This window comes from Notothenia coriiceps, unplaced genomic scaffold, assembly GCF_000735185.1.
Source record: "Notothenia coriiceps isolate Sejong01 unplaced genomic scaffold, NC01 NC01_scaffold00037244, whole genome shotgun sequence".
NCBI classification, from domain to species: Eukaryota; Metazoa; Chordata; class Actinopteri; order Perciformes; family Nototheniidae; genus Notothenia; species Notothenia coriiceps.
In genome coordinates, this window is record NW_011369945.1 from 6,009,566 (window position 1) to 6,020,084 (window position 10,519).

Sequence of the window (10,519 nt, forward strand, 5' to 3'; positions counted from 1 at the left end):
TGTGCGTGTGTGTGTGTGTGTGTGTGTGTGTGTGGTGTTGTGTGTGTGTGCGTGCGTGCGTGGCGTGCGTGCGTGCTTCAGCTACCGTAGCAGGCCAGCATGGGCTAGAACTGCTGTTGTTATGCGCGATTCCAACCCAAACTGGCAGGCCTCAACTGTGATTGATGAGTCAGAGTTTCATCGCAATAAAAACAGACATGAACAACGCACACACACACACACACACACACACACACACACACACCACACACACACACACACACACAACACAACACACCACACACACACACACTCAAACACTGGATTATCGGCCGCACATCGTCCATCCAGGTCACATTCTCTTGCACTCCACAAGGGGAGTCTCAAGCCTGCCAGATTCCTTCCAATTCGCTCCTCCCCTGGCTATTTCATTAGCGTCCCGTCCTTTTGGGGCAATACTGAAGGCCGCCCCCAGGGGAACCCGTAACTTGTCCACCATCAGACGGGGCCCGTCAAATTGACAATCTACTGTAGAATGAGCCTGCCATCCACCATTCCCAAGGCTGCCAGAGGCTGGAGGAAAGGAAACACCATTCCGCTCCTTATATTGGGCAACTTAATGGCTTTCACATCTCATACATTACAGGAAGAGCAGCAGAGACATCCGTAGGCTCACTGCCCCCCCACCCTCGACTCTGCGAGAACTACATCGCTGGACTGTTAAGGAGACAAAGCTCCTGCAATATAATATACCCTATCACTCCTTAGACATTTAATAAGAAAGCACTTCATTATGTGATCAGGTGATGGCTGTAGAGTAAGTGACATCATGAATGCGTGCAATGAATATGTGCAAATGCAAAAAGCAATACAGATAAGGCTAATTCATAATTCACCCTTGTTCGGGGTTTGCCTGCAAGACCCGCCAAAGCAGCTGATATGTTTATGTATGTTTATGGTAAAGCATATGGAATACACTCCCACAGAAACTGTTTCCGCCAAGTGAAAAATCAAAGCTAGGACCAAAGCATTTGAAATGGAAAATTATGAATTATATAACTGTTAACAGAAATTCATAAAATATGTTTGTGAAGGGACATTGGTCTCCTGTGATTTCAATGACACGAGCTTGTTTGTATCAATAGCGGTTTAAAGGGTTGTGCGGGCTATGGACAAATACGATGTGTTAGCAGTGTGTTCCTAACTTAATAGCTGTTCTCCCAAATGGGGGTACGCGGAGGCCCCTAAGGGGTAGGGTGGGGGCCCGGGGGGTTTGGGGTAAATGCAGGGGGTAACGTGAGATTTATATTATGTTAATGAAAAAAAAAAACCATAAGTTATGCATTTAAACAACTACTATGTAGATTAATACTTAATTCAAAGGTTTACAGTAATCTTGGACTAATAAAATGGGAAAAATAACGGGGTGCTCTCCTTTTCCTTTCTCGCCTGACAGCCCCATCAGTCTCGTGGCAGGCTCGCTGAACCTGTAATACAGTGACCCGACAGTAAAGAATAACATATATGTAGAACAGTTTATTTTCAGCTAGTTCCAAGAGTAGCATAAACTAGCTAAGTGTGTTATGTCGCTCAACGGTCCGTCCCACAGCGGGGGAGCTTGATCCGGAAGAGCTGTGTGATTTCTCCGTCAGCAGCAGCTGATCTGATCTCTGATTCTCTTCGCTCTCGCGTTATACTTCACTCGCGTTTATGTCCAAATCTATCAAAGATCTAGCTAAGTTTCTAGTTAATTAATATGAACTGCCTGCTTTTCAAATGATAAACAATAAGCGTTGCTTGGCAACGGCGTGTTGCCGCAAAGTATAGCGCAGGGCATATGCTTAAGCAATAGCTCTGACGACAGGCCGTGGATATGCTCATTATATCAACAAGCTAAGGGCAGTGGTTTCGGCCCGACGCGAAGCGGAAGGGTCGACAACCCGCTTAGCCTGTGATATAATGAGCATATATCACGGCTGAAGTGAGGCATTGCTTTTATAAAACGGTTAACCAGTGTGGCAATATGAAAGAAAAATACACACTCTAATTTAAAATAGTTTTTTATTAGTAAATACATGATGTTTTCAAAAAAATAGCCTCCGTTGCCTTCCTCCACAAAACATAGTGCAAGGTGGTTGCTAGCACAACACTACAGCAAGCGAACATATTTAGACAGAAGCCCGATGATCCATTATTTGGCTGTTTATTTACATTAATGTGTATGTTGCTGTTATTGTTGGCTCCCACTGAAAACTGTCCCCAGCATCCAGTAGCCATGGCTTAGCGTTGGTCACTTGTATAGGTTGAGGTTGTTCGAACTGCTTGCTTGGCGTGGCGAGAATATTCCTCCACCTCTTCTCCGGTCCCGAGATTTGGGGTTCCAGTAAGCTTGCTGGAGAGAGCTTTCGCACTGTGGCGCACATACGGTCAATAATTTCCTGCCTTTGGTTTTTCAAGACACCGCATGAGAAGTTTTTGAATTGGTGCTACCTTTTTTCCAGTTGGTCTACCCTGCTCTTACCCACGTTAGCCTCTGCATGTCGTGAGTTTAGGTGCTTTTTTTTTCTGGAGATAGGCACTGCTCAAATCCACTCCTCCATACTATAGTAAGCCCCCGGACAGGTCGAAAATTAATCTTAAATGTTTTCCCCATTTTATGCTTTGTAAGTTTGTTTCGTAACAACGAAGAAATTTTAAATATATTATAAACTGACAAGTCAAAATCAAGCCAATCTGATTGGTCGAATAGCCGTTTTTTGCGGGACCTCCCTTTATTACAGATTTGAAAAACATCGTTGCTTGCTTTAAAGTAAGCACAATTAAATATGTTAAACCTTCAAAAGTATCTAGATTCTGCCCTAATTGCCAAAGGAAACTGCACACTGAAAAATTGTTTTGCCGTTTGAATTGTCTAATGTCTGGCCGCTGGCGTCAAAAAGAGGGCTTCTGCCCAGCTTCTGTCCCGTTACTGTCTCCGCTGCTTTCTTGTTCCCAGTATGAAAAAGCAAACTGCAGGCAGTTGCTTTTCAAAGCCCAACGGTATATGTTTTTCTCAGACACGCGGAGGGATTACTGACTTTGTTTGAAAAGTAACTTACAATTCTAAGCCCGGTGGTAAATACGCTCAGTATATCATTCTACGGCTGCGAGAACCAAACTCAGAATTGCTCGATTTGACTTGGTCCGTTTTGATAAATATATCTTAATGAGGCGTCAATCCATGCTCATAACAAAGCTCATATATTTTCCTTCAATTCAAGCCGCCAAAAAGAGATGTATACGTATATGTATGTGTGGAAAGTGTGAAGTTTGAGATTGTGGTGTTTTATATTAACAGTCGGTACACATGATGTCAAGCGCAGGGGTGTGTGTTGTGCGTGTGTGTGTGTGTGTGTGTGTTGTGTGTGTGGTGTGTCGTTGCGTGCGTGCGTGCGTGCGGTTGCGTGCGTGGTGCAATGCTGTGCGTGCTGTGCCGGCGTCAGGTGTGTGTGTGTGTCGTCTCTCGCGGGACCAAGAGAGGGAGCACGATCAGATAATCTACAGTATATCACAGTAATAACTCCAGCACTCACAAAACGGTCCGATGTTAACAAGACAGAGAGTACCTAAATTCCTCACTAGATATGAATCTGCACCACAGACTGCAGGCTGTGTGAGGACACACACACAACATACATACAATACAATACACACACACACACACACACACACACACACACACACACACCCACACACACACACACACACACACACACACACACACACACACACACACACACCCTCAGACACATTACTCATGTGTACACAAAATAGGGATCCGACATTTCCATTCTGGAGGTTAGATGAACTCGCTCGTGACATTTTGTACCCAACGCTTAAACTCCCCACTACTTCTATTCAGCCAATGCATCTCATTAATGCTGATAGCCAATTAACAAAGGCAAGAATTACTAACCTTTTCAATTTGTCCCCCATACCACTAATGACCTCAGTGTGCTGCTACTTATCTTTGCTATCCAAAAGACACAAGTGAGTTTATTTCTACGCCTGGAGCCGGAGTTAATGCCGCAGCACTCATGAGGAGGAAGATGAATATCGTTGTGTTTCTGTTTATCGTCATAAAGGGCACCGTCATCTACCAGGGGCTCTCATGAAGATTATATCTGGAGGTGAACTACTCAACCATGAGCACTTACTGCCAGCCTGCCTGATCATTTTTTTATGTCTCCCATCTTTTCACATAGATGGTGTCAACCCTTATGCGCTAACCCCTGCATCTTGTGCCTCACAATAGGTTAAGCACAGTGGGCTACCCGGCTATGCTCTGCAGTGTGAATGGAGGTGCAAATGAAAAGAATTGTTGCATGTATTCTGTGCTGGTGTGATGTCTTTAGAGAGGTTTAGAAACAGGCTTTTGAGAAGTTTTCAAGGACGGACATGAATGATTAACACTCCGCCTTTGACGTAGCTTGTGAGAAACGCATGGGAGTGTTAGACAAAGTATTAAAGTCTCCACGCGCTCTCTACATGCTTTGAAACATCTTTTTTTATTTTAGTGTCCTATACAAGAGCAGGGAAGGCCGGAAAGACACAGGAGAGATAGGGAAAGGAAGATATATATGGACCTAACCTTGCAGGCGCAATCCATCACGTCCTCAATTAACATTTGATTAGAGTAGATGGTGGTCTGTATCGACATTTCATTAGTAGCAGAGTCAGTATAGCACCATGTCAGTTATGTTAATGGCTTGGCTTGGCAGGAGCCTTGGAGTCACAAACTGGAAATCAGAGTCAAGGAGCTAGTGAAATAATGGAGATGTCTCCCCTCCTATTTCATCTTGATTTGCCTTCTAGTTGGCTAAAACTATTAGCCAAGTAGTTAATTGAGTGCCTTTTTGGTCTCCTAAAAAATGTACTTCCCATACAATGAACCTGCATTGTCAATTACTTTCCGAAGGAGGGCTGTTTTTATTCCAAAATATGTTGGTGGACGTATCATAAATAGGTTTTTAATCCTGGTACATGGAAGCCCACACATCGAAGTGATTTGTGTGAATTAATTGTTTAAACAAAAACAGGAATAACTGAAAAAGTACAAATCAACATGGACTTGTTTTTATTTAAGTCTGTTACTTCAATAACATACAAAACATACTTATTTTAAGCCAAACATTGATGGATTACTAAACCGAGTACTCCAAGTCATTTGTTATCTTTTTTTTTTTTTTTTTTTATTCAATAAAAAAAATTAACCATGTGTTAAGAAGGGCAACTAAATATTGGGAGAAAATTTGTTTCCTCAAAATATGATTGAGGACCCAGTTTAATGATAAAGTACATTTATAAGAGACAGCGATAGAATGGCGGTCCAATTTCCACTCCCCTTTTATCGCTGTTTTTGGTCACCACCATCTCCTGGGAGAAATATATTGCTCTTAGTAGTGAAAAGGACGCTATGGAAAACTGCATTGTATCCACTGTTATCATACCAACATTGATTATAGTCTCTTTAACAAACCAAATGGGCCATTTTACAAGGTTGGAAAAGAGAATAACTAGATCAATCAGTGGCCCTATCACCATCAACTTGCAGAGGGATCACTATTTACCACTCCATCTTGATTCTCACCAAGTGTCAAAATACCTGTAATTGCAAAATACGAACAGCATGTAGATTATGTGGCCAGCCAAATCAATGATAACGATGTTCCTCTCAGTGGCCTCAGGATTACGTTCTGGGGAAGATAAGAGGCGTGCTGCAAATAATAAGATGCAATCTGAACCAGACCAAAATGAAGTCATATGGGTTGAGACAGGTGAAGATAAAAAATAGAAGGATGGCAGGAGGGGGTATGACCTTTACTTTTAGCACAGGGCAGGGATATTACCCCCAGTGAACAAATCGATCCAGGTGCAGTCAGATCAATACCAACCTTAATGTAGTCCATACTAAACATTGGCTTTAATCAGATACCAGTGGCAGTTTTTTTGTATCTCTATTTAAAGTACCTATCATGTTTCATTTCACTCCAATTTCAACCTCAGGCTCATCTTAACCCTAGTGGCAGCTGTGGATATTGGGGTTAACATTTGAATCCATTTGCTAGAAGCTAGAGGCTGTGAGATATTCTAATCTATGGTTTCTAAGGCCATTATAATGTCTTTATGCAGCAATTATTATCACTAAAAGCCCCTAAAGGGCTCTTAGTGATAAGAAATCCCATGTGCTGAGCTATGTGATCAGATATTTGTGTCTATGAAGAATGAATCAATCCAAACAAAAATCTTGTGACCTCCTCCGTAAATTGGACTATTCTTATTTACGCTTCCAAGACTTTTACTCATTAATTATGAAGTGATGAGTACTGCACTTGGTTATATAAAAACGTTTACTTTTTAAGTTTTGTTACATCTGTTGCTAGAAGCTGTAGTGTCCTCTGTTTAAGAATCAACTAACAATAGCGCCCTCATGTGGTGAGAAGCTCCTCTACAAAGATCTACATGTCTCCTAATTTGTATTCCACAAGTTGGAGTTGATATGTTAGAAGTTTCCAGTTGAAACATGAGGCAGAGTATGAGCACAGCTTACTGTCAGTCTCTGAAGTTGGATCACTTCACAAAATGTCAACATTTGTGCAGACCACTGAAAATTATTCAACCCAAAATGTCACATTTGCATTCTTTTAGAGGGTCTATTATTCCCCCTGCAGCTCTCTGCTAGGATACATCCATTTACCTTCGGGCTAGACTTTTAAAGTGATTAGACATCTCGCCGCAGCAAACCAGAGTCAATAAATCCTCAGCAGGCTATGAAGTGAATTCTACACAAAAATCATTCGCCATTTATCTGCCATCAGAAGAGAGCCAAACCTGACACGACTACAAATAGAGGTAGTTGCTGGTTGAGTTTAGATTCCCTAAAACCATGTACTTCAAGACACAGAAGAAAAGTACAAGTGCACACAACAACACGTCATAAAATCCTTCCCCAACAAGGTGTTTCTCAGAAATGACAGCTCATATTTCTCCTGGCAAGTCGGCTAATTCAATTCTTGGATAAACCTTTGGAGCAGGAGTCCTTGACGCTGACACAGTGTCCGGGATTTACTTCATTCTTCCTGGTACCTCCAGCTCCACTGGCATGACCTGGATAAGGTCTGATGGCACTGCCTTGCCCTGGGAAAGGGGAAGCCATTAACAGTCCCGTGAGAAGGACACATTCAAATAGGAAACCATACAGAATAAACACAGTGTGAGCTCACTGTCGCGTTCCCATGACCCAAAATGACTTGATGTGTATGATTGTGTATTTGCCGGGGTGTGTGTTCAGTGTCAGCCAGATAACCAGGAGGCTCGTGTGTTGACCCAGCCAACTCCCTGAATGAGTTTAGACTATAGCTGGCACCTCCCAGAGAAACAACCATACAGGAGGTTTGTGAGACTAAATGAAGGTAACCACACCTCATCAGTAGCACTGCCACTATGAAATATGACCAACTTTGGGAAATAAATCTATTTTTATTGACTTCGCCTGTACATAAAAAGATTCCGAAGTGTTTACTGGAAACTGTGAAGCCTTCTTTCATTACTTCAAAACAATTATTTGGGAAAAAGGAGGTTGTCAAGTTATGATTAAGATGAAAGGGCAATTTTAGTCTTGTGGTGAGAAATGTATGCTCTTAAAACACAGCGTGGTCCTTCTAAAGAGACTTAAAAGAAAATCTAAGAGCTGCAACTAATTATTATTTCATTATACTGGCAACTAGTTCATTGAATATTTGATTAATAGTTTGATCCAAAAACAAGAAAGAAAGCTAAATATACCCATTTCAATATCACAGAGCCCAAATTCAACTTCACACAGCATTTTTTGTCGAACAGTCATAGAAAAGACATTCAGTTTCATATCAGATTAAAGAAGAACAAGACGTAAAAGCTTAAATTGGAAAAGTTGGAACCAGAGAATTGGGGGAACCAAAATCAACCTAAAGAATCAATCATAGTAATTGATTATCTAAATAATTGTCATTTCTGTTTCTCTTTCTGTTGATCTACTTGTTTAGTGATGTAATTGTGTAGACTTTAAAAATGCTTTTTCTGCCCATAATCAACCAATTCTTCTCATTCATTTTTTTCTTTCCATTTTTAGTAGGCTTGTATCTCATCAAGTCTGTTCTCAGTTCCAGATGTGAGATCATAAGTCTCTCTGACTCAGCCACTGCCCACTGAGAGGCAGTAGAGTTCCAGTCTTAAGACCTGCGCCTGGAGCCAAGCATCATAAATACTTTCAATATGTCTTGATATACTGCAGGCAAAACCACATTTAATCAAGCCCCAAATTCACCTTAATAAAACACATCATACCGAAGGCTGCAGGAGGGCGCTGATATATCACCACCATTTCCAAAGCCTACATTCACAACACATAAAAGGAACATTTCTATCAAAATAAAAACACACTTTGTCCAAATCTTTAGCACTCCTGGTTTGATTTACAGACACACCTTGGAACAATAACAGGTTGCTGTTCATTATTTCATGAAGATTTACTATGTGAAAATTTTTTCGGCTGGAGGAGCCTTAGTGGCGTCATTTTTTCTCTTGGTGATGAGCCAGGGCACTTCCCCTCTGTTGTTGAATGGGCAATCAGAGCGAGCCGTGCACTACACACAGGTCACATCCTCAGCCCGGTGAAAAACCTGAGAGTTGTATATATTATGTATACATAAGTGAATGTGTGGCTTGACTAAAGTGTGTGTGTGGGGGGTTGGGGGTTGTTCAAGGAGGCTTTGATTATGCTGCGATGAAGGCTAAGGTTCGGAGCAAGAAAGACAAGGGTGGGTTCGCCTCTTAAGATAAAAAACTGTAAAGATATACCGCTAAATAAAGACAGATGAAGAAGAATACATGAATAGATAAGGGTACTATTCAAAATTAGAGCGGATCCAAAGCTGGGTTCTGTATTGTATGACTGTTAGAATAAGGGAGAGGAATACTATTTTACAATGGCTCTTTCGAATCTCTGCTATCCAAATAGAGTGCAGATTGATGCAGGGTTTACGGCTCAGTGACGGATAAACCAGCATGTTTATCTTTGTCGGCCTGATGTTCATGCATGTGTGCGTGCACGTATGAACCCATATTTCTGCCTGCTTACTTGAGCTTCTTTATATGTGAGTGTGTGCATGCATGTATTGTGTGTATATATCAAGGGGGATGGGGGTTGTCACTGAAAGCATGGTGCAGATTAAAAAGGGGGAGTGTGCAACGGAGTAATGACAAGAAAGAGGGAGCCGAGGGTTCCCAAGGCAACCTGCTGCTCCCTGGCCCTTGCGAGCTGGCGTGGGGGGCCCTGTCTCATCTTGTGTTGTGCCTGAGCACCTGCACACTGTTTGCACAGGCAACAGTGATTATTTTGATGATCTCTTGGCTTGCTAGAAGCCCACATCGCGGGCCATATCCACTGATCTAACATCTCCCTCTCGAAGTCATCCATTTATTCAGCTGGAAATGTGTTGAGTAAATGCTATATACGAGGTAAGAAAAAAGACCCGACCCAGGAGAAGAGAAACAATCAGAGCAGACCCCGAATCCACCCAGAGCCTGGCGGTTGCGACATGCTTGGCGTAGCCTTAAGCGATGGATCCCCAGTGATGTGTTGCAGACTAATTCTTTGCATTTCCAATCAAAGTGGGGGATCTCAGTGGGAACTGTGCTGGATGGATCCTAGGCGATGACATGTTTGATATGAAAGCATCGGCAGCATTTGATAGGTCTCAGGATAAAAGTGGGGCAAATGCTCCAACTCTTTGGCTGTGTGTTTCTGTGTTGGTCTGAAATGGCAATGACGGCACCATCTTCCCTGGAGTATCATATTAAACATTAATAGCACATAAATAATAATTACATGGCATGACTTAAGAGAAAAATGGCTGCACTGGGGTTTCGAAGATGAAGTGTGGACAAATGCTGTTTGGATGGTTAGTAGGAAACAGCTGAGTCAGAGTCAAATTCCATTCAACATACTTTAATAGACTTTAATAGACTAGGCCATTTTGCTGAAAACGATGTGTGATGTCTGCATCTGTAGGTGATAGCGTTGGTATGGGAGAATGATGAGAATATTCACTACCGCTCAGCTTCGGTTAGCTTTCCACCAAATTAAGAGTGAAGGTTTCTGGCTATTCAGCTGCTAAATGCTTCACTGTGTCCACGAGTTAGTTGATACTGTAACTGAGACGTTTTGTGCTGGGCAGGTAGCAAGCGATGTGGGTTTTTTTTATGCTAGCACCATTTATCCACAGTTGGAAGCGACCCTGATTAGAGCAGAGAGAGAAAATTGAAAGTTCTGGCTAGAAAACCAAAACAATAACAGGCTAAAATGCTCCGTAGAGACGAAGGGAACAGCAGAGTTTGCAAAAGATTATTTGTGATTCGGTCACAACACATTTTATTTGTTCACTTAAAGCAATTTCTTATAATAAAAAGATTGCCAATAAATAAGCCAGCTTATAAAAAGTGAAACAACAAGCTACACACA

The 10,519-nt window shown here is 42.0% G+C and overlaps 1 protein-coding gene across 1 annotated transcript in view; it reads right to left on the bottom strand.

Moving 5' to 3' along the window:
• Positions 1–10,519, bottom strand: part of LOC104964544 (switch-associated protein 70-like) — a 22,782-nt gene that overhangs the window by 12,121 nt on the left and 142 nt on the right. The gene's annotated exons all lie outside the window — the stretch shown is intronic.